The 25725-nt window shown below is 45.0% G+C and overlaps 1 pseudogene; it reads left to right on the forward strand.

Annotated features, from left to right (window-relative positions):
* The first annotated feature begins 11547 nt into the window (after positions 1–11547).
* Positions 11548–25725, forward strand: part of LOC135384642 (nephrin-like) — a 602775-nt pseudogene continuing 588597 nt past the window's right edge.

A 25725-nucleotide genomic window follows, 5' to 3' on the forward strand; every position in this document is an offset into this window, starting at 1 on the left:
CTAAAACTCTTGCATGAACTGAAAGCAAAAAGAAAAAAGAAAAGAAGAAGTGTTCAGTTTCCCCGGGTGTGGGTTTCTGTTGCCCATTCTTAGGCAGCTACTGTGCTGGATTTCATTTTTTGTGACCTCAGTTGAAAGGTAGCTCGCAGCCTCTTCCGCATTTGCTGCATATCTGGTCTTTGCTTTTTATATTCATTCAAAAGCCATGATAGATCCTCTTGAGCAGTACCAGTGCCGGAAGGGTTCAAAGGATTGTCCTGCTATGAGGAATGACAAACTTTAAAACACACAAATGAATCCACGTGGAACTTACAGGAAGCCGTGGTGTTTCGTTCCGTTTCATCACTGCTGTGTCAATCCTCTGTGACGGCTTTCCTTTCGTACCAAACTTTGACCGTGATTCTGCGACCATCTTGTTTGTAGTGACCTTACGCATTTCATTTTTAAACTTATTGCGCAAACAAATGACCCAAGAGTCCTGAAAAAGAAAAAAAAGAAGGTGCAGAAAGAAGACAGAGTCCAAGTGCCAGTTTACATAGCATAATCAGCATAGTGTAGGGATATAAGCAACTCACGTAACCACTGCCATTTGCGTCAGCTACACTGTAACCGTTTTCGACGACGCCTTTTTTGGTGTAATTTTGGTAACATCATAACGGAGCACGGTTTAGCACTAATTTTTCTTTGCATGAATGTTGGGTGCCCTCCAAAGATTCAGACTTGCAACGTCTCAACATTGTTGAACAGTATTGTAGACACTTGCACGCGCTCGATTATCGGTAGCGATGCATATATGCATTAACACGTATATACGATATCCAAGACATAATGAAAGCAAGATTTGCACTGACACTTGATCTTTTGTAATGCTTTCCGAATTTTGTAAAATATCATCTTGGAGATGCAATGTTACGCAACCAGGTTGAATGTGCATAACGCACACCTTTAAAGGTGTGAAGAAGTTTACAGTGTAGGGGGGCCACGGTACTGTGATACAAGCGTGCTCGCAACCTTCCCGTAAAACATTGCAGAAGGATACCTATATAATATAATAGAAACCTGCTCAATATTTACACTGTTGTGAAATATGCCATCACTAATTTGAATGCCTGCTATAAACTCCCTGATAACAAGGCAAACACACATACAGCGTGCAGCGGACCATTGATTGGTATAGTTCCTCCACAATCCTTCTGTGCATTGATGCCGACAGTGACGCTTCCTCCATCTTTTCTTTCCTTGTAGTAAAGTCTGGCATTTCATGGCCCCTGCCATCACGGTCACCAGGTTCGTTGTCAATGTGACTGAAGATGTGTTACAATATTATTACCCTTGTAGTCGGCAGCTACATTTTATTTATGCATAGTAGTAGCTTATCGATGTAAATTTAAGTGAACCCTTTGTGAAGCAAAATGAACCTTTAGTGAATTCAGTGGAGCAAAGTTAAAACAAACAAACATGAAGCAGTGGCATCATTACAAAGCTGTCGCTAACAATTTGTAACAGTGCTCAGGCGTAGCACAGTTCATTAACGCCTGTGGTAGTTCATTTCATTCCGTAACACTCCACTGTAAGAAAGGAAATTTAAAGCAATTATTTTTCGCACTGACAGGTTTAAACCGCCTGGTACTGACCTTTCAGTAGCAACAGATGAGTGGATGGCTTCAGGTATTTCCACTGCGGTTGGACGCACCTGGGACAATAAAAATAGCCTCATCGTGGCAAATTACATCATAAATCAGTCGCCATTAAGACGGAAATACAAACTACGTGCAAGTGAGTTGTACATGAAACACCGCGAAGGGCTTGGTGTTACGTATGAACGCATCCCTTTCATTAATAATGCAACGCGTTTGAAAACAATAAGCAACTCACAGCAGTCAACACAAACACTTGAGACTTGTCAGCGATGAGATCCTCATCCACTATGTCTATGTTCCTTTGAAAGACTTCGCCGAAGACCTGATCAAACAATGAGTTCCGTGAGTATGCTACTTATACTACGTTCTACTGTAACTTTGAAAAACTTCTAAAGCGCAATGTTATTACCTGAAATCTGTCCTTGTCTACATTCACCACCGGCGACAGCAATGGACATTCTCGAACTGCAGCTTTGAACGTGCTGAGACGCGCGTCACTCAACGTGAACTTTCGTACAATATCCACGCTTGAGAGAACAACCAAGCACGACACCGATGCCATGGCTATTGCGCACAAAACAGCAAGATGTAATCGCGCAATGTTGAAGCCAGAAGTGCCGCCAGAAGCCAGAAGTGCAGATGACAAACTTCAGTAATGGAAAAAACAAATTCTAAAACCGCGCTACGCTGCCGATCACCATGAGGTTGTACTGAAAAAGAGCCAAGTAAAAAAAATGAATGGGTACAGTTGGAAAATTCCGAATTGGTACCAACTGGTCGTGCTCAATTGGTTCCAGTTGTGTTTTCGGCTACCCATTGGTCTCATCCAATTGGATCCAATTGGCGCCCGCATTGCAATTGACCGACATACCATCATTTACCAATTGAAAACATACTGGCCTCCCACCTCGATCCAATGGGTTCTAGCCAACCGAACCATTTCCACCAATTGGCACTAACTGGTCTTTTAGATCAATCCAGTGGGTTTTAGGCAGCCTTTTGGATGCAACAATTTGAAAGCTATTTGTGTCCTAATTGGGAATAACTGGCAACTCGTAATTTACCGACTGGTGCCTTACTGGCCATCAAAATAAACCCAAATGGTAAGCTTATTGGGTAAACTCAACTGAAAACAAGTATTTATCGAATATGAGCCGACTGACAAAAAAGTGTACTATGCAACTGACTGCTGTCCACACTTCGTTGTCACCTCGACGAAGGAATAGTACAATGCACAAGTACACCGCTAGGAGATGGTGGAAAATAGATGTGAATTTATTATACTGCCTTTTTTTACTAGAGTTAATGACTGTATAGTAGCATATCGATGGAGAGCTGAACTGTGCCACCGGAAATATCAGTAGAGTGTTTCAGTGTCCCTTGAAGGCCTGAAAACATATTCGGCAATTGGAGCTTGGGTACACGCTTGGTTGTCGAGCTGCCAACAAAGCATACTCTGCTGCTGTTACCCCCTTATTCGATAGTATTTACCTTTTTGTAGAGTATCGCCTATTCCACTGGAGTGCTTCAGTGTCCCTTGAAGCCCTGAAAGTATATACAAGCCTGAACAGGACTAGCATATGTTCACTGTACATCTGTAACATAGCTGTAGTGCTTGTGCTGCCTTCATGTTCAGTAGTATCTACCTCCTGTAGCAAACGGTTTAGGCACTGTCATGTGCAAAGACTCTGTATGAAATCTCAATAGATTTGAGAGGAAAGTAAACTGATTTCCACATTGTATGATCATCAGTGTGGCCCGATGGTCATCTGTGGAACGTCTAAAATCCCAAGTGCTGGGCAAAAGACAGAAATAAGGACACGACGATTAATAAAACGCACGCACAAGCACTCTGCCTGAATATGTGCCGTACCGGAACCCCGAAGCGTACACGCAAATGTATTTTCTGTTTGACTTTAGCGGAATAGTCAAATGTCACGTGCGGTGTGTCGTTTTCATTTATGACACGCGACACAAACCGAAATCACACTCGGATGTCGGAACGCTTCGACCGGGTCGGATTCAGAAGTTATAACAACGAAATGACTGAAGCGACCTCTATGAGTCCGGATCGCTGTGCGGTGGTAGCCGCAGCTGACGTCCGGGTCTGTCCTGTGAGTATAAAAGTATAACGTCGACGACGGCATGGTTACTAAAGTTTACGAGCACACGGTTAGTATTCAGGGGTAGTCATTTATCACGAACGCACTGAATTACGCGGCTGAGATGTCACCGCGTCTCTCGTGGCCGTTGGTCGCTCGCGGATTCAAAAATGCCAGTAGCAGCCCTGAAGCCAGCCGCTTTACACAACAGTTTCGTAAATGGCAGCGATCATGGCATATGAACAAGATCAAAATAAATTGATTTTGCTGATATACATCTAATTAATTATTTCGGTATTTTCAAGTACACTGTGTCTGCAGTAGGTCAAGAATTGGTATCACGAAATGAACAAAAAATGATGGCTGCAATATGTCGGCTGGATATCACTTAGAACAAGGCGGCCGTGGCGGCCTTTTTTTTTTTTTTTCGGAGGGTTGATTTTAATTGATGACGATGATCTGTTTTTTTTGTTTTTTTTTTATGCACAAACTAGTTTGTTTAATTATATATTTTGAATCACCATCCCCGCGTATCGGCAACATGTATGGAACGTTTACGTGATGACAGTTTAAAATTTGAAAAATAATTGGGAGTGCCAGTTGGATTTCCAGTTCGCAATGGTGGTATGTCCAATTGGAATTTAGGAAATTAAACCTTAGTTAATTATTATAAAGTAACTAAGGCCCAGTTTGTCAAATTGGGTGGTCAATTGAAACATATGTGATGTGACAGACTATATTTATTTTCCTTCTGAAGTATGAGTATTGGAATTTCAGTTACCAATTAGCATGAACCATATGTGACTCCAGCGTCTAATTGCTTATCCAGTTCAACATTGACTGACAATTAATATGACCAGGAAGCCGGCTGGAGTTGGAATTTGGTTTATGAATTCCATTTGGGCAGCCCAGTTGGAACTGAAGTGCTCAGTTGGTCCCCATTGGTTTTTGTATTGGTCTAATTGATTCCAATTTCAGCTTCCAATTGGACCCTGACTTTCCAATTCGCTGTCCAACTAGAGTCCAAGGAGCCAGTTGGACTTCCCAATTGGTTTTAAAATTCCCAACTGGAGATCCAGTCGGAATTAAAAAATCCAATTGGCTTTCGTGTTGGTCCAGTTGAGTCCTATTGGCACCAATTCAAATTTCCAATTAGACCCATTCCTTTTTTTTTTTTTTTTTTACTGGGAGGCACGGCAGCGAGCAACATAAAGAAGGCCACCGCCGTTGTGAATGGCGCTAGTGACTTGTTCGCATTTATCGTGCAAGAATTAACAAGTAAAAAGCCCGAGCCTTCGTCTTTTGCGGCCTATCGCTTAATCAAGAGATATGGGTACGCCCAATTGTTCCACGAAGTTTTTAATCCTTCTAACGCAGTAGTAAACAATGGAATCCCCGGTGTTGCTAAACCGAAACTATACTTCATGATGAGGAGGTCAGGATTTAACAGGAGGCCCCAATGGTGTGCACGGTGTGTCTGTGATTGTGTTATCGGTTTTGTACTGAAGCTGTAAAGCGGCCCAAGAAGGGTGTTGCGACTCTGCGAACTCAGATGAGCAGCGTAGCTGTTCACCCGGCAATGTCATCGCTGGACCGAGCTGCATATATGTAGGGTACGTACCGACGTTAAATTCCTTTAATGCTAATCTGACCAAATGTTTTACAGTTTGGTTTTGTATGCATGTGCTTGTATGTGTATCTATCTTTAAAAAGAAAAACATTCTGAGTGCCATTTTGAGTGAAATGTTATGGCCCATTTTACTTGAACCATTTGTGCGGTTTGTAGTATATCTAAATAAATAAATATTTTACAGTGTGCTTTGCGCAGTACATAGCGCTTCACAAAGGGAGCGATAAAAGAAAAAGAAACGCTACTTTTCGGCTACTTGGGTTGCAAGCAGGTGCTCCGTCAAAGGTGGCACCTGTTTCGAACACAGTGCCACAAAGACACCCTCCGGTTTCCTTTTACTGCTCTCCTCGTAAAGTGCTCTGTACTCAACTTAAGAAAAGTGTATAGTGTGGGTCTAACATACCAATGTCGTCATATTACAGATGCCTCCAGTCAGGCACTTCCGGTGTCCCCGTTGTCGTCACAGGGCTTTCTGAAATGGCTCTGAAATCGCTCCTGCGTCACGTAAGGTCATCCCACGGCCGCGAGCGGAATTGGAAACGTGATTTGGGAAACTGTTGTGTAACATTTGAGTCATTCCCTTCCTTTCGTCGTCAAATCCTCACGAGACACAGGGATGAGGACCCACAGAATGTACCCGCAAGTATTCCGCATCCTAATGTTCCTCAAAGTGTTGACACAACGCACGATAATGAGTATGAGAATGTTGACAGAAGCATCAGCCCTCTGCAACAGGAGAATGAAGCCGAAGTAGCAGACATCACTCCAAGTACAAGCAGCAGAGCCTTGGAAGCAGCAGCGGAGGACAGTCTACGGAAAAACTTTGCCCAGTTGTTACTCAAGTGGAAAGAGGGGAAAAAACTTCCGGAGTCTACCATAAATGAGGTTGCAAATGACACGATGTCACTGCTTTACAAATTAGGAGCACAGCTTTCAGAGCTGTCTCCCGCGAATGTTGGGCCCTACATTGATCGAGAAGCTTCACACTTACGTACATAGGCTGGCCTGTGAGCGCTTGTGGGAGGACATGTTCACTTATGTCTCACCTCTCGGCGTGTCCCTAGATGAAGAAAGTGGAGCACGTGCAAGCTACCAGTACGTGCCAGTCCTGGAAGTTCTGAAGTGCTACCTCGAATGGTGTAGTGCATCGTTCACAGGTTACCACACTGACGGTGACAGCATGCTGAACTCGGTATTTGATGGGACCGCTTTTAGAGTGCATGACTATTTTTGTGGTGATCACGAAAAGCTGTGTATCCATCTCTACACAGACGAGTTTGAAGTTTGCAACCCCATAGGAGCACAGAGACAAAAACACAAACTCATGGCAGTGTACTACACAGTTTTCAATGCACCAGCTCACCTGAGGACACACGTTGCGCACATCCATTTGGCACTCATATGCAAAGAGAAATACATAGAAAAATATGGGATGGGTAAGGTACTTGAATTGCTGCACCGGGACGTGGAAAGCTTGGAGACAGAAGGGATAAGTGTGAGCGGCAGAAACGTCAAAGGAGGTGTGCTTTGTCTCTCAGGTGATAACCTTTCAAGTCACCGTATTGGGGGGTTCAAGGCCAGCTTCAAACATGGACACATCTGCAGGTTCTGCATGGCGCTACATTGCGACATAAGCAGCAAGCATCGAGAGCAGGACTTTGCGTTGCGTACTCCGTCACTACATCATTACCACTTGGACATGTTGAAAGGCGGTGTGCCAACGTTGCCGCTTTTTGGGATAAAAGCACCCAGTGCATTGCATTTCAGTGGATTCCACCCCCCCCCCCCCCCAGAGCACCTTCCCACAGATATCATGCATGACTTGCACGGGTGTGTCCTGCTATTTGTTTTGCGTCATGTCATAGCAAACCTTATCTCAAAGAGATTTTTCAGCCTAGACGAACTCAATGAGCGCATACGTAACTTTGCATATGACAAATGTGACGTAAACAACAAACCTGAGTCAGTCTCATCCAAGTTCTTTTCCAGTGGTGGTGTAATGAGGGGAAGTGCATCACAGAAGTTTTGTCTATTTAGGAATCTCACATTGTACATAGGCAACAGAATCCCCAATAATGACGAAGTTTGGCAGTTGTACCTTTCACTCCGTGAAATCGTTGATGTCATAATGTCCAGACGCATTCCACTGGTGTATGTTCCCTACCTTGAGCGCTGCATTAATTTGTTTCTGAACAGTTTTGCATCATTGTTTCCGCACGTTCGGCTTCCTTGCAAAATGCATTACCTTGTGCATTATCCGCGATTTTTAAGGATGTATGGTCCCCTTGTGGCCATCTGGTGTATGCGATATGAATCGAAACACCAATATTTCAAGGACATTGCCAGGAAGGTTCGTAACTTCAAGAACATTGCTTTCACTTTGGCAAGACGACACCAGTTGTACCAAATGTATGTGGTCTCAGCCTCACATGGACCACGTCAGAGCTACCACAGGAACAAGAAAGGTTGCAATTGAGGGTGTTCCTGACAACTCTAGGGCTTATCTCTCACAGCACAATGTAATTGCTGAATCTGTAGAGTATGTGAGCAGCATTACAACTGATGGGCAGACACTGACGGCAGGCTATGTCATTGTGAAAGAAATACCTGTTGATGACCTGCCACGATTTGCTGAAATATCGGGAATCTATGTAGTGAGTGGAGTACTATTTTTGCTTGTAAAATTGCTATTAACAGTTGAATTCGATGAGCATTTGCATGCTTTCATTGTCTCTAGAACTGACGAGGAGTTTGTTTTGAGCAACCTTGACATTGGATCGGACATGTTAAATCTCCATAAGCTCGCAGATGGAAGGCTTGTAGTGAACCCGCGGCATGCGCTTTTATAGTGTTTTTTTTTTATTCAACTATTCAAGTTGTCATGCTCACTTTCTATGTTGTGCCTGTGTATGACAATAAACGATGTTGCTCCTCAGATTGCCCTCAAGTTACACGCTCTTTTTACACCGTCAGCCAAAAAAGTGTAACATATGACTATTACACCCCAAAGTTTTTCAGTTACACCCTCAGGTATCCTTAAATGAAAACATGAGGGTGTGAAAAGGGAGTATACAAGCGTGGCACACGCCTTTTACACCCCTTAGGGTGTAAAAAGATTTAGAGTGTAACCCATTTTTGGAGGAATCGTATTGAAAACACGGAGATTTGTCTCCTGAATTTTCCAAGTAAAGTCCTGTGACGGCTAGCCCTAGTAGCTTTTGCGCAAAAAAAAAACAAAAACAAAGAAAACAAATCATCATCATCACCTGTGACGGCGCTATCCCGCGTGCGGAAGACACTGCGCGACGAAAATCTTGCACAGCGAGAGATAAGCCTTCGTTCTTTCCTTTCACTCCCCCACAAACAGAGTTCGTACTGTAGACGTAGAAAACGACGCGCGCGGCTCTTAATGGGAAGCTGCGATGCGTAGCTCTTTCTATACGGTAAATGTTTTCTCCTTCGCAGGAAAATTGCTCGTTTGGCGTCGCGCTGGTTTTGAAAGCGCATTTTTTGTGAATGTGAATAAACGGAACAGCATGCTCCGCGTCTCGAACATATCGACTACAATATTACGAACACACCGTGAAACACATGCTGTTCGAGATGCTTTTTCAACCCCTTAAGCCTTGGGAACGCGTTCTTAAAGTACATGACGTGTTCAGAAAGTATGTCACATGAGTAGAGGGACGAGAGAGCTGATTATAATAGTGTGGTAATAATTCCCGGCTTTACATCGCGAGACAACATGATCACGAGAGACGCAACAGCGGATTAATGGATTACTTTGATCCTACCGGGGGTTCTTTAACGAGTGCTGATGTCCCAAGACACAAAGAGAAAGCAGTTCGGAGGACATCATTTCGACTTAGAACAGGTCGATCATCAAGGGCGACAGAAGTGAACGTACTGCGGCATTGGATACGGCATCACAATGAAAAAAAAAAGGGGGGGGGGGTTCTAGTTTTGCAATCGCAATCGGCAGGAATAGCGAATATAGCGCAAAGTATCCGCAACGGCGGCATGAAAATTGCCGACTGGCCGTTGTCCACATTTGTGCACCACAAGAGTTTGAAAGTTGTCAATTTGGCACAAAGTAGCTATGTCTGGCAACCTGTGGTTCCAGACTCTATTCCATGATGCGGGCCAATTCGTTCACGCTAAGTCCACTTTTTAAATGTTTAGCTTGTATTTGGAATATTTTCTTTGCGACCCCAACATCCCAGCATCTTACAAAAGTTACTCTCGTCAGTTACGGGTTTTGATCAGTTGCTCGTCAACAGCTAAACCACATAACTGATATGTCACCAAGCAACAGAAACGTTTCGTTGGTAACAACGTTGGTAACGTCGTTGGTAAAGAAGAAATTTGGAACCCGAGAAAAGGACAGAGGAGGGACGACACGACACGTTCTAGTGTCGTCCTTCCTCTGTCCTTTTCTCGGGTTCCAAATTTCTTCACCATGTACCAGCTGGCCTGCACCCTTGCCCCTTTGCCATTTCGTTGGTAAACGTTGGTAACAAATAATCACATACAAAAAAACTCTCGCTGTGTTAGGTTTTGTGTGATAAACTTCCAAAGAGTTCTTTATTATGTATTGTTGACATTCGCATTTCGTTATCTTTTTTTTTTTGTTTTTTTATGCGTAGTGCTAGCATTAAAATAAGTCCTTGCCTTTTCGACCGTTTACGTTAGGTTAGCCTCACTTTATGTGAAATCATGTTAATTAAAGTATTTGAAAGTATAAAGTCAGATTATTTAGAGTCTCGATTAAAGTATTTCGCATGAGCATGAACATTGTCTTACAACTGCTTTCACAAGTTATATATCAGTCGTTTGCGCACTTACACCGTTGAAGTAGTGGTGGTCACCTTGTTCAGTGGCACATGCAATTTATCGTCCATTAGTGACCTGTCTTTTAGGCAGGAAGTTCTAAATTACTGTTACTTTTCACTCGGCTATGCTAAACTCGATTCGGTTAGCTCAAGACGTCAGCTGGCAAAGAGTTCCTTGTTTTCCCCTCCTTTTCGGTATTTATCTTTATTTATTTATTTATCAGTCATACCCTACTGCTCCACATCAGTATCGTGTGAAGAAGAGAATTGTAACAAGAGAACGCCAGCGTTAGCGTTCAAACGAATGGCATACACCAGAACCGCACATTCATTATTTTTAGATCAATATTTAAACCTTCCGTGTCCCTCAAACAGGGTTCCGGAGCGAATCGAACACCGCAATCGAAAAAAAAAATCGTTATTTTGGAGAAACCGAAGCGGAAGGAAAACCCTAATACTTGTTAATGCTCCGCAGGGAAACCGAAAAAAAAAAGAAAAAAAAAAGAGGTATGTTCTTGGTTAAAGTAGAAAATTGAACTACTTCGACCTCGAGCGCTCACTGACAATACATCGCGCCCATCGGTGTTTAGGTAGGAACCTCCGAAATTCATTCTCTCGGCTCAAAGGGTTCGTCGTTCCCAGGAAATACTCGACGACTTGCTGTTACTTAGGTCAACTACATTGTAGTTATTTGTGCACGTGCCTCACATCACAACAATGTGCAAGCGCGCAAGACGGGCTCGTTGTTTTTCTCTAAGCCACTTGGTGGGACCTTGTAACCCCGCTCTGTTTTCTCCCTCTGTTTGGCATCTTGCACAGAATAAACGGGGTTATTTTCGCTGCAGTCAATACCTCTTACACCATGTGAAACTGTTCGAACTGGTTTCGGACCTTATTTGTTCAGTCCGGAGCTGAACCGTTTTCTTTGAACCGAAATGAAAAATGTTTCGGTTCGACGCCCGGCCCTGGAAAAGGAAATTGCACAGCCTCAGATAAGGTCGAAAGGAATAACCACGATGATAACTTGCGGCAGTGGTTCTTATCGAGTTGATAATTACTGCGGCAGCTGTCTTCACATGGCAAAGAAACTACAGTTAACAGCAACAGCTCCATGCACGATGGTGGGACCAGGTATCATCCCAAGCAGCAAAATGTACTGAAAGTCGAGTGCAATAGGGGTGGACGGGTAGGTGGAAGGCCTTGAACAGACCCGTGAAACTAAAGAATATTGATAAGACACATACCGTCCACCCCTATTGCACTCGACTTTCAGTACATTTTGCTGCTTGGGATACCGCAGAAATCAAGATACCCAACCAAAAACAAATGAAACAAAGCGCACACCACCCATCATCAAAATGCTATCTGCCGCATCGCCCGTCCACCACGACACAAAAGATGCGAACTTCAAAACAATCGAAGCAAGATAGCAGTCTGCGCTGGAAGCGGAAGTGACGTCGAGCCCACGCGCCTCCACGCGCTAACCAATCACCAATGTTGTGCAGCGCCGGCTCTCGGGACCGGGGAAACTGAAGCAGCGAAGGCGACCGCGAGAGTCAGTGCTCCATCCCGCTGAAACATCGACGGTCAACCTGCGCGATCCCCGTGGCCTCGCGTCATAATCGACTACTTTTCGTCGTGCTCCGTCAGGATTGCAAGGATTCCTTCAGGAAGGAGGAGTTGCAGTACATAAGTGTCGTCACATTGCCTAGGGGGTAGTTTCGTTAATCGGAGGGACGTGAAAGGTTTCCGCTCGATGGCAGAATTTCGTCTCCTTGTATATTACGAGTGGAATTTTCGCATTGTGTTTTAAAAGGTGTGCTGGAACAGTGTGGATTTCAAGGTTTGTGAGTGTGCGTATTCTTGTGACAATGTTGAAGTACGGCGTGGGTGCCAAGACACGAGTGAACTACGCATTAGCGTACTACCACTGGCTTTTCTTCGGAATTCTACTGCTGGTACGGCTCGACAACAAAGGTAGTGCCTTCATTGTTGAATAGATTAAGTTGTGGAACAGTTTTCGGAGCGCATCGTATGTCGTTCTTCATTGTGAGCTTATTGCACACATTCCTGCGTTTGCTTTTTATTGTTTCTGTCTTTTGTGCCTGGCTATAATGCTACGAACAAGTTAACGCAGATCACCGCAGTATTATGGTTCATGTAAAGCCATCATTGAACGGGAGGTCCTGAAACGTCCGGTCGATTTTGGAGCTAAACTGACATATTCATGAGTGCTATACGTACACTGTCGTAAAAGATTCACGCAGAAAAACGGTGTGGTTTTTGAGAAAAACGGTGTGGTTTGGCGACGTTTGAGCACTTACAAACATATGCTATGCGTGCGGCCAAAGAGCTCCGTGTATTTTTTTCCCCTCTGTATTTAAGTGGACTTTTAAAGGCCCGATGGGATTTGGGTCCAGTGAAAATTTGCGTCCCTATTATTTTGTGTTTTTTTTTTTTCAATAAAGAACGAATATTCCTGGTGACGTTGTGGGAAATTTACTTACACAGCTTGTCACAGGCTGTGCGGGCTGTGGTAAGCTGCGCAGCTAATAATTTCGCATGCTAAATATCTAGAACGTATTTGGTGCAGGAAACTCGTCCTGCTGTGCTGTGAACATCAGTGTCGAATGTAACGTTGAGCGTACGAAGTGAAACATGACTGAGCTGAACTGCCCTCTAAAGGACCACTCGAGAAAGCGCCGGAAAGACGATGATGATGGCGACAAGGAAAATAAAAATTTGGGACGTAAGTCGCGAAGATTTAGGGCTGGCTACCCCAAAAAAAGTGATGCATTACTATGGCTCCACTTGTTCTCGTGTAGTTCGACCTTAGTGATATGAAATTCATGTCTGAGCGCAGCTCGTGACAACTTACGAATTTCCTTTTTTCCATTCACCAGATTTAATGCGCCCCTCACGGTGGCGTTTCTTCAGATGGTCGTTGCACGCATATTGTGTACCAACACACACACATGTCCACACGCGCACAAAGAATGTTTAGCCGCGTTTTAGAGTAGGATCAAATAGACGACCAGTATGACGGAAGTTGTGCCCATGGCACCGCCATACGGAGGGGCTCTATACTCTAGGCTGTCAGCCGCCATGTCAGATTAGTGTCAGTAGCCAACACTAATGAGCTGGGTACCTTGCGACCACAAGAGTCAGCACACCATCAGCATGTCAGCCAGCCCGAGGCGGTGACGCATGCAGCGACGACATCAAGGGACCATCACAGTGCACTTGGGGCTCCGGGCGGGGCGAAACGGACAAACACAGACATCACAAACATAGAACACACACAGTCACTCTCACATGCATACATCCCCAGATTAAAACAACACCTCAATGTAACCTGAGACTATACGAGGCGAAATATTGCACTTCTTTCGCACAACCCGGGAGCAAACTGAACCAGCAGCAAGCGCATACACTCCCGGAGCACAAATGCATTGTAGCTAAGGTAATCCACTAAGAAGACGTTGTGCGAGTAGAGCACATGAGAAATATTTTTGAGGAGTGGTGCGGTGTGAGAATTTATGTTAGGAGTAGCAGAACAAGTCGGGAGACGAGTTCAGTTTATCCTCTTTTGTTTCCTTGCAAACAAACAAAGTTGTGCTCAGCGGTTTCTATAGCACTTCCATTTTGAGCTGTCAAATTTTACCAGACGAACATGATGTTCACCGTTCACGTTAGCATCAGTGCTAGGTCCCTTGCCCAATATCACGCAGCACCGTCAAGCACTGTTTTCCTTCCTGGACTCTCCAAGGGACACTATAGTTCCCATTACACACTGCAGTGAACTCAACTCATATTGTGGCATAGAATAGAATAGAAGTAGAAGAAAATGGAAACGTAGGTCGCACTGGGTGCGACCAGCTGTTCCAGGACGCTTGACGTGTGAAAGCGCCGAATGATTTAAAAGATTATTTCAGCACGTATGTCCTTGAGGTAGTTCGCCAGGGCACACAGCGCAGGTTGCTGGTGCTGCTTTAGCCAGCTCTCCAGTATACCTTCTCAACACTACAAGGTCGGTTGTCCAGTTTCGCGAGGGCGTTCGTCAGTGTTCGCCGACTAGAGTCGAAGCGTCGGCAGGTGACCAGAACGTGCTCCGTCTTCTCCACAGTTCGGAGATCCAACGGCATCTTATCTTATCATCGGATATCTTATGGAGGAATGCTGCTGTGAACGGCACGTTGAGTCGCAGGCAATGAATGGCGGACCCTAACTGCCTTGGCATCTTCGATGGGAGGCAGTAGGTGCAGTTGGGGTCGATTCGCGCGAGAAACGAGTGATTCATGACGTCGCTTGTCCACATGGTTTTAGAGAGGCGATTACGTAAGGAGGCGAGCAAGTACTTTGCATCAGATATAGCGTGAAGTAGATTTTATGAGTAGTTCTTTTATGGTGAGCAATTCGAGCAGCCTGGTCCGCCTTCTGATTTCCACTGATACCGCAGTGCCCTGGGATCCACTGGATGATGATGTTGTGACCCTTTGTTTCGGCAGAGTTGTATGCCGCAATAACACTGTAGACGACCGGCGCAAGTGAGGATGTCGTCGAACCTTGCATTGCTTTGAGGCCAGATTTTGAGTCAGAGAAAATAACCCATGAAGTCGGGGTTTCTTTTGACGCTATGTGTAGGAGAGCTTCCTCAGAGAGCTCCGCAGCAGTTGAGGACGTCCTGTGAGACAGACGGATCGCACGGTGCTCTCCCGAGGACCGAATTGCGAATGCGCATCTCGACGACTCTTGTGATGTGGACGCATCTGTAAGTATCTGCTAGAGTTCGGAGTACTGAGCAACCACATCCCGTACGAGCTGTATAACAACAGTCCCTGGAGTGTCCTTCTTTGACTTGAGGTCTGGCACCTCTGGTGACACTGTAGGGAGTGTCAGCGTCCAGTAGGGAATGGGAGCTGCAGGCAGAGGCTTGAGGTATTTCTTGGAAGTAGGGCGCCAGAGCTTCGTGAATGCTCGACCTTGTCCGCGTACGAATCCTGCGGGCCAACGGGTGCTTGACATGTGGAGACACCAAACGTGTATAATGCCTGAGGGATTCGGTCACTCGCAGAACAGATATAGGTGGCTCTCTAGCTTCAGCAATAGCTTCGCGGTTGGAGGTTGCCCGAGGGACGCCTAGGCAGAGCTTAACACTTTTTGCTAGTCCACGATGTAGGGAAGTCTCCGATGTGGGACATACGCCATGAAGGACGGATACGTGGTACGTAAGCATTTGCCGCAACAGAGCGGAACAGAGAGGAATGAAGACCAAACATGGACTGGCATGTCTGCCCCATCGGCACCCCGAAAGATACCTTAGAACGTTGGTACGTGAGTCTACCCGTTGTTTCCGCTGTTTCACATCGGCGTTCTAGGACAGAGAACGGTCGAGCACAACCCCCAGAAGCCGGTGGTGGGAAACTCTTGCTAAGGCCTCTCCGTTCAGGTTCAGAGTGAAGCGGTGCAGAAGTCTACGGGTGAAAGGCAGGAAGAGAGTCTTTTCTCTAGAGATGTCCATACCCCGTTGCGTAAGGTACCTGAAAAGCTTATCGATAGCATCCTGCATTCTTGTTGGAGTGCAGGCCACTGCTTATCGGATGACCAAATGCAAATATCGTCGGCGTATAGGGTAAGGTGGTCTATGTTGAAGACAGTTGAACTATTTTGTTAATAGCAGTCAGAATAATCACCTATATTGTACCATAATTCGTTAACTGAATAGCCAAACCTTTGAGAAATGATCAACAAATTACTGCACATCCGGTTTAGCACCACATGCTGCTAAGCCGGATATTTATTTCGTACGAGCCAAAAATGACAGCCTACATATTTTCATCAACTTACCCCACCCTATGGGTAAGTTGAGGGCATCAAAAAATTAATACCGGATTTAAATTTTGTCTTTGTTTGGGCCAGCCGAAACGGTCAGCCACGAGTAGTGCACATGGAAACACAAGGCAATGATACAGCATCATAACGGTGAGGTCATATGTTATTAGCCGAGTAGCAGAAATGAGCAAAGTGGAAGTCAATGCTCGCGAAAGTTACAGATGGGACAAAAAAGGGCCCCTCTTACCTCGACCACATCTGCAAAACAGCGTCTCACGTCTTTCTAAAAAAAGCCACGTGCAGAACGTCAAGACGTTACTTCAAAGCCCAGACAACGACTGTGCTCACCCAGGTGTCACAGACAAGAAAAAATATTCCTAAGAAAATGCCACACGAAAAACCTAAACTGTCCTCAACTTGCCCCCGTCTTCAAGTAGCCCCACTGTACCCTATGCTCGATCGTACTCCCTTCGGCAAAATAACGGGGATACCAGCCATTACAACGTTGAAAAGGAGAGGACTCAGAACTAGAGCACTGCACGCACTCGGGCTTACCCGAGCCCGGCCACGCCTGTGAGGCGGGCCTGCCCAGCAAAGACTTCTTTTTGCGGGCCTGGGCTGGGCTCGGGTTTGACCATTAATGGCCCGGGCCCGTACATTGCCGGACCTAGGTCGGACTCGAGCCTGTATTACCCCTCTGTTAGTTAGCCACGGTAAAATTTTACAGCCTGATACACTGGGCCGGGGCGGGTAGCCTATAAATTTATTGGCTCGGGCCGGGCTTGGGCCGAGAATCCTTCAGGCTTGAGCGGGGCCCCGGCTAGGTATGCAGCTGTCGGGCCGGACCGGGGCGGGTAAATCAAAGGAAGACCGGGCCGGGCCTGCACTCTCAGAAACAAACCGGATAGTAAGGGTCAAAAATCGTCAAATTTTTGACCCATAGTCTAAGGGTGGACACCTTACGCATAAAAGTGTGACGGATTGTAAGCGTAAAAAATCGTCAAATTTTTTACCCCTATTTTAAGCGGTGTTCGATGCCGGTTATTCTATGGGCTGTTTGGCTACCCTTGTGATATCGCTTACTGCACCTAAAAATACCACATAGTACGCGTCAAACCTCAGCACCGTAGACGTCACGTGACCTCACGGTCCTTGTACAGGCAACGGCTGCAATTCTGAAATGACCCCAATGCGGTTTTCCGGCGGCTGTTCTGGAAAAGGGTATGTGGTTCCCGATTGCCAAAAGCATCAGAAAGAAGTTTCCAGAGCAGTAGACGGAAAATCGGATTGGCTGTCAATTTTGCATTGCAGCTATTGCCTGCCCAAGGGACGCTGACATCACGCGGCGCCTAAGGTTCCCAGATATGATGCGTACTGTGAGGCATTCTGGGGGTGCAATTCTCTGTGCAAAGACGGCATACCATGCGAAATTGTTTCATAGGAAAAAAAGAACAGCTGCTACAACAGGATCTCGATGATACGAATCTCACAGGGCGTGAAAAAACAGTTGGTATCATCCGAGACTCGTCAGCAGTACCACATAGGTGCACGAAGCATGTATACGGACGGAAGCCCGTTCACTTTTATATGCTATCGCTTAAAAGATATCCATGGTATAGGCGTAGCTTGTTGCTCATCCAAAAGACTTGGCAATTGACAGTGCGCCACAATAGCTAGGCCCACTTCACTGCAAAATCGTATGACACAGACAAACCCATCCATCACGTGAATAACAGATATAAAAGGCACGTTCTTGCGCAAGGCAAGCAATATATAAGAGTACTCGCGACAGTCAAAAGAAAAATAAGAAGCACGACTGTATCACTTGAACCGGGTTCATCGTCTCACTATAGCCCGCGTACGCCGCTATCTCATTTAAATCAGAACATCTGAATACATGGAAGTATTTCCCACAGCGTTAGTAGCACGCATTTAAACCGTAATGCAAGAAAAATTCGCCAAATAATTCCACGTTATTGCAGGAAAGAGCCCAGAATAATAGATACATGCATGTGTTTATATAATATTGCACCTATGGCATGAAAATGGTGTGTCTTAAGGTGCACGTGACCAAACATTAAAAAATGGGAACAGCATACTAGCCATAAACCAACAGATTACAACACCTGCAACATTTTAGAGAATTATGAAATAACATTTGTGCATCTTCACAACACTTCAACACAACAAAATATGAATTGTAGACTAGCTATATGAGCTAGTAATTGGATTAAATTACGTTTATAATGGAAAAACATTTAATGAGCGTTATATGACAGGATGAGGCATCGAGGTACACAGAATATCACATATACAAAAAGAAATCCATAGCAGACAGGTCATAAACTAATTATACTTGTATATAGGGTGATTCCACGCCGGATCAGGCAGGGTGGTCCGGTCGACCTCTTCAATTTTTTTTTGTTTCAAACACATATTAAAGCCTTGGCCCTAGGAGGCATATGGGTGCTGAAAGTAGTTGAAAATAAGTGGTGGGTATTTTTAATGAATTATCACTCAGATGTGAGTTTCCTACGCAGCTTGACGCCACGCATCTTCAAACTATTTGACATACTCAGCTTATCACTTTTCTTTTCTTTTCTTTTGTTTTCACGTATTGTCTGGGGTGGGTAGCATTGAATCCTAAGTTGTGAAGATCCTAAGATTTGCCTTCGAGGAGATAAAAAATCGAAAATTTGCCTCATTTGTAAAATATGGTACGTTTTGGGAACCTCACAACTTGTCCCCCAGTTGTGATACCCGGAAGTAATCTACATTAAAATTAAATTAAAGCGTAAATTCGACACCGCGCATCCCTTATATTCCTACTCGTAACATCGTTCATTTTGCTCTCAAGCGTTCATCATGACTATTCTTAGTTGCCGTACCCCAGACTAAATGGCAATAGTTTAGGTGAGACATGAACAGTGAACGGTATAGTAGTAGCTTATTCGAAAAGGAAACACGAGTCTATGCCTAGCGGTCATGCCTAATATTTTGCACAGTTTATTCTGAACGTATTCAATGCGAACGTAGCGTGTCTCTCGTGTTTGTCCTCGTTCCTGTTTGGATCATCGAAGGATCACGTATCAACCTGCCCATAGTAACGAACGTATTCAATGTGTTCATCCCATGGCAACTGTTTGTTAAAGATGACACTCAAACATCTGATGCATTTTACAATGTCAACAGGACGATTAAAGGGACTATGAAATTTCCCGAAACCCCATACTTTTTTTCGATGGAAACTGTTCTTCCCGCAGAGAAACTAATATGCCACAAATTTTTCCGGACGAAATCGCTCCACTCTGCGAGGAGCGCGCGCTGGAAATGTCTCTTCCGCGTTCCTCCTCTCCCGCGCATATTTCCCTGCCGATGGTGTAACTGTACGGACCGCTCTTCGGTTCCCCGTTACGTCACCGGTGTTGCACAATGGCAAGTAATACCGCGAGCTCGCGCTGTGGCTGCCGCCACTGCCGAAATCTGCCGATCGCGCGAAAGCTGCTGTCATGGAGATTTCCACTCCCGATGAACGCATACGCGGGATCCTACGGCGCATGCTCCTGGCGGGATTCCTCGGCTCGGCAACACGTCACGATGACGTGTTGCTGAGCCGGCCGTGGTCGCGTCAAGTTACCCGTTGCGTCTCCGCTCGGCAGCTCGTCACGGCGCGGCGCCAGCTGTCCTCCCTTCGCCGCTCCGTTTAAATTCGCTCCCGAGAAATCCGCTCGCGCGACGAAAGTAAAATTTCGGTTCTAGACTCAGAAAAATCTCTTCTTTCGAACGAAACGAAGAAAAAAATCGTTTCATAGTCCCTTTAAGATATACTATCTCTTTATTTAGACTAACACTCCTGTTTTTGGTCGAAATGTGATTGCTTCAGTTTTACTACTATTAATGCGTGAAGAGTTTAAATTAACCTATTTTTCCAAGTTGCAAAGCATCTCGTTAGCAGTAGTGGCTATTACATCAATATCAGAGCCACTGGAAAACACGCTTGCATTGTCCGCATACGAAATAAATTCACAATTGACATCAATGTTAATTATGTCATTTAGATATCGGGTATCAGATCCGGGTATCTCAACTGGGAGCCTAGTTGTGAGGTTCCCAAAACGTACCATATTTTACAAAAGAGGCGAATTTGCGATTTTTATTTCCTCAAAGGCAAACCTTAGGATCTCCACAACTTACAATGCAGTGATACCCACCCCAGACAATATGTAAAAAAAAAAAGTGTTAAATAGTTATGAAGATACGTGGCGTCAAACTGCGTAGGAAACGCAATGGTCGAAATGTTCACATCAGAATGATAATTCATTAAAATAGAACCACCGATTATTTTCAGCTACTTTCAGCGCCAATATGCCTCCAAAGGATGAGGTTTTAATATATGTTTGAAAGAAAAAAAATTCACCACCGTGCATGATCCGGCGTGAAATCACCGTATAATAACTGAAGTATACAGGGTGTTCAAAATTAAGCTTTCACTAGCACTTTATAAATAGTGAACAAAAGAAAACTGGCTGCTATTTTTCTGTTCCTTGGGTAAGAAACAGGTGTTACATAATTAGCAGCAGCTGTTTCTTACACAAGTAGCGTAAAGTTACCATCCGGTTTCCTGTCATCGCTGTGTTTGCGTAGCGCTCGTGAAAGCTTAATTTTGAACACCCTATAGTTCAGTGTATTGCAAACGTTGCATTTATCGAGCAATGCATCATTACTCATGAAGCAGTCACAACTTACAAGTCATCTTTACAGGTGAGTTGTACTGGTTGTACATGCGTGAGGGAGTAGAGTCTTGTGTATTTCTTCCCAGAATGTGTCGCACAGTAGAAATTTTAGGATAACCACCTAATGCAGCTGAGGGTGCATGCGTGGTATTATGCAGTCCAGCATGGCTACGAAGAGCATGTCGTGTCCTGTTCCTTGGGATGCTGGACATGGAAGTTTATTGTCATGAGCGCAAAATAATGTGCTTGCTGATATTGTCAAATGGTTACGCATGTCCGTTCAACAGTAGATTCCAAAGATATGGTATTGCATTTCAATGAGAAAGCTAATCTCGAAAATGTGCTAGCGTCATAATACGTGATGCAGATAAGGTCTTCTTCGCCAGACCTGGGTCATCTCCAGAGACCTCCCACATGCTGGCACATGGCTGGTCACAGGCTGGCAAACATAGCATTCTGAAATCATTCTCATCCTCTAAGTAGCATTCAACGGAATTTTGTTAGACCCGTAAATTATTTTATCATGTCATTGATGTGGTCTGTGGTACTGTCAAATGGGTGCACGTGTCTGTGCAGCAGTATATATCGCGGAACTGATACTGTTTCTAGCGTTTAAATGGGAAAGCTAATCTTGTAAATATGGTAACGCCAAAACAAATCATGCCGATGAGGTGCTCTTTGCCAGACCTGAGTCCATCCCCGCAGAGGCCGCTTACATGAAATAGTCATAAACGTAACATGGACTTCAAAAACCACTTACTATAACTCAAAACACTCTAGTCCTTTAAGATAACATTTAACTGAATAATGTTAGACGCGTAACTCATTTCAGCTGTCTAAGATGTGGCGTTCCACACGTGTTTTGCAGCGCCACCACAACCACCACCTGCACAACGTTATCGAAAATCGTGGCCATCAGAAAATCCATTTGCTTCATGTCAACACATCATGCTGCAGTATAATCAGCAATAATCATCCGAACTCCTATTACAAGAACGGATTGAGGAATCGTTAACACAGATGCTTCAACGGGGAGAAACGCACATCCGAGAAAAACGAAAACAAAAAGAGTCTCACCTGGTGGACAATGGGCGTACGCATACGAATTTGTAGCGCTGAGATAGCGTGGAGAATCACAACTGTTCAAGCGGCGTCGTCCGCGTGCCTTGCCCACATATCGTGCGACGTTGTCTGGTTCGATGCCATCTCTTCCTGTGATAAGTTTGACACAAATGAAATATGAAATTAAAAGAACTACAGACACCCAGCGCAAAACGTGACAACTTACATTTGGTAGACCGTGCATGATGTGAGACCGTGAGACGCCAGAAGCCAGAGTGACCGTTAACCAGGCGAAAGGAAAGACGCTTTCCACACGGAACCATGCACGTGTTCTCAGAAGGCAGGGCCTGTATAACAATTGAAAAACAATATGCGTCAATATAGGCGTAAAGAGCTAATACTCCAACGCAGAGTTTCAGTTTATCCGTGAAGACGAAATCGTATGCGTCAGGATATAAGAGTAAATCATATCCTCCGTCCCATTTACGCATAAAACTCCGCCCTTTACGCTTACAGCGAGCGCGTTTACGGGTACTAGGAATAAAACAGAGCTTGACGGATACGGTCTGTGATTTTGTCGAACTTTACGCTTAGTAAGGGTAAGATTGGACGTAAGCGTAAATTTATCCGTTTCGTTTCTGAGAGTGTGGGCCTTAGAATGCGGCCCGTGCAGTGCTCTACTCAGAACTCATCCCTGGGGGACACCCATATTGTGTCATATTGTGACATTTATGGCCTTGTGCAATTACTTTCCCTTTTCACAAGAAGTTCACGTGGTGACTGCTGGGTTTGTGCTATAGTTCTTACGCGAAGTTCGTGGGAAATCGGAATAGCGTGCATGTAGATGTGCTATTATGCCATACCAAGGATCTGTACTATTATTCACTGATCACCTGGTCATTTCATATCCCATACCGACCAGCCCGACCGTGATTGGTGAGCTACAAATTACGTCGCAAATTTCCTCTTCCATCATCAATTTTTTTCTTATTATTGTTGTTGTCAGCTTTTAGGTCTCGCATTCAATAACTTACAGCTGGGAGGCGTGCTGTTTTACTCTAATTCTCACTTGCATGTGTCCCATTCTTTTGTGCACCCACGCGCGGAGGCAAATGTAGCACTGGATGTAAATACAGAAAGAGAGGGAGAGAAAGAAAAATAGACATCGGTGGGTGTTTCCCCGGAGTACTGGTCCTTTTCAAATTACATGTAATGTCACTTATACATCCACTTTGAACGTGCGAGCGAAAGGAAACATGTAAGAGAATGAGGGGGCGTCAGTAGTACAACCGGCAGGTGAATCACGATGGTTCGCAAAACACGTAGATACATTGATTGTAATAACCTGTGACTTTTATCCGTCGTCCGGTTTGCAGTTGTTCCAGTGATATTACGAAAGCGGCGAGATGATGACGGTTAGGGTGAATAATTGAAGGACACTAAAGCATGCTCTCGTGTCCAGCCTGTGCTCGGGAGTCGGCTACCAAGCGGAGGCATCGCAAATGGCCAGGGAGGACGAACCATACAATTTTGGCAACAGATAACAACGGTTGTTGGTCAATTCGTTGATCTGGAGAAGCTCTCGGCGGTAGCGCTCATAGACCACGATAATGCGCTACACGTCGCAGAGCATGACTGAGAGTTGAATAAGTGCCGACATGGTATGAGTATGGTGTTGACATTTCGTGAACGCAGCGCCGCTGTACTCTATCCTGCGCAACAGTATCCGTGGGTTAGCCAGCTGAAAACTGTTGACCCCAAAGCACTTCTGAGTATAGCCGGATTTATGAAGAGCACTGGCAATATTTGCGAGTGCTTCCGAGACACCACTTGTGGTATTAACTTGATTCTTATTCTTATTATTACTATTATTTGGACTTATAGTATCGTTAATCAGAGCTGTTGTGAAGTCTAGAAACAAGACGTGAACTATCAGAACAATCGCAGGGCACCCGGGAACGTCCTCAGTTCTCGAGTATAAGGGGTATGAAACTCTCTTTCTCTGTTTACTACGTACGGAGATTTGCGCTTGAAACGCTCTGCGTCTGTTTTGGAATATACATGCGAACTTCTTTTTCCTCATTTTGTATTTCAGTCTGATACTATTTGCAGCTACACGCAGTTGAAACCCGATGTCGCAAAACGATCTGTACGAAAAACATAGGGGGAAGGGCTCTATTTCGGATGTATAAATTACATTTGCTCTCTGTCGTAGAATCACGTCTTCTAGACGTACGGAGAGCTTCACCTTGACATCGGTCTGCCATAGTTTGAAGTGGTGATGCCACTTTCTTATTTGCCGCATTACATCACGCACGCATTGTACTGCACGCAAGAGCATTCGCGAAAAAGGTATTGTTTCTATACGTATCGTAGTTCGCGACATAAAAAGCCATTGAACACAGTTGTCGGTTGAATGTGCCTTATGGCGGTCATTTTCTTCATAAAGTTGGAAAAGCCGCCTCGTCGAATTGTTCGGTTTGTGCAACGGTGGAGGATAGTGAGCATACTATATATAATGCGCTGCACTAGGTATGCGTCTCAAAGAGCTACACTGAAAGCTACACTTGTTCGACTTGACAGCAGGGTCTTCAATATAGTGAAGGTATTGGGGCTTTGGGCACAGAACATGAGGGATGCTGCCTTCGCGGCACTTGTCAAGTTTGTTCAGAGCTGTGGGATGGACACAACGTTTTAGGATTCTCTGTGCATGAATGGATTCTCGTGCATTCTCAGGATAATTGTGAATAGTTGACTTCTAGTGAACATGTGAATAGTGGACTTTTGAAAAGCGAACATGTGCATGTAGTGAATAGCGAACTAGCGAGTAGCGCACATGAGAAGGTGGTTTTTTTTGTGTGTGTGGGTGTGTGTGTGTGTGTGGGGGGGGGGGGGGGGTTGAGGATTTATGTTAGGAGTAGAAGAACAAGTTGGGAGACGAGTTCAATCTCCTGTTTTTTTCCTAACAAACAAACAAACCATTGAACTTCGTCGTTGATCTCTGACGTCAGAGGAGCACGAGCAAGAAGTCGTTGCTGTTGGTTGCTGTAAACACGCTACCTCTTGCGGCCGCCACTCTTGCCCTCCCGTGATGTCACAGTCGGAGAAATGTCGGCGTTCGCGGTGCCGACCCTCTGCCCGTCTATTTGCGCGTCTTTTGCTGTAAAGCTTGGAACGCGGACTCACAACGACGCAAATAAGTTCAATAACATTTATCCGGCGTGACATTGGACCAACTGTTGCGATTCCTTTGAAATTTACACACATATCCCGGCCGAAGACGGTAGCAATGTGGGGGGAAGTAAACATTGCTTCCAGCACCCTTTGTCGGAGATTTCCGGCGCACGTCAGAAGAACCCCAGGTGGTCGAAATTATCCGCAGTCCTACCCTGCGGCACGTGCAGCATGTCGCCACACAAATAGGTTGACTCACGTACCTTACGTGTAAATCTACTCCCTTATTTGAATTTTTGCACACATAAAAATGTGCGATTATTCGCATGGGGCGTGTTGCCAGCATGGGTCAGGAGCTATACTTGTCGTCAGAACTAGACTCGGTGATTAGAAGGATGCACTTCACGTGCGAATTTTTGCGAAAGACATTTCGCGAATCATTCATTTACTACTACTATTATTTGATCAATCAATTTTCGTAGGTAGAGATAGTGAGAACCTATGAAAAACATGTATGTTTGCACCTCGGCTGGTGGCTGACAGCGCGAAAAGTCGTACAGTGCTGGACAAAAGTTCACGGAACACGCTCCGGCGCATTCCTTCCTCGGAGTGACACTCTAACAGCGAATGGGACCGCACGGACTTAGACATGTCCCTAGGTAATGCAGTCACCTGTTTTTAAGTCCGTACGGTACCTTTCGCTGCTAGCGTGTCTCTGAG

The sequence above is a fragment of the Ornithodoros turicata genome, chromosome 2 (genome assembly GCF_037126465.1).
Source record: "Ornithodoros turicata isolate Travis chromosome 2, ASM3712646v1, whole genome shotgun sequence".
NCBI classification, from domain to species: domain Eukaryota; kingdom Metazoa; phylum Arthropoda; class Arachnida; order Ixodida; family Argasidae; genus Ornithodoros; species Ornithodoros turicata.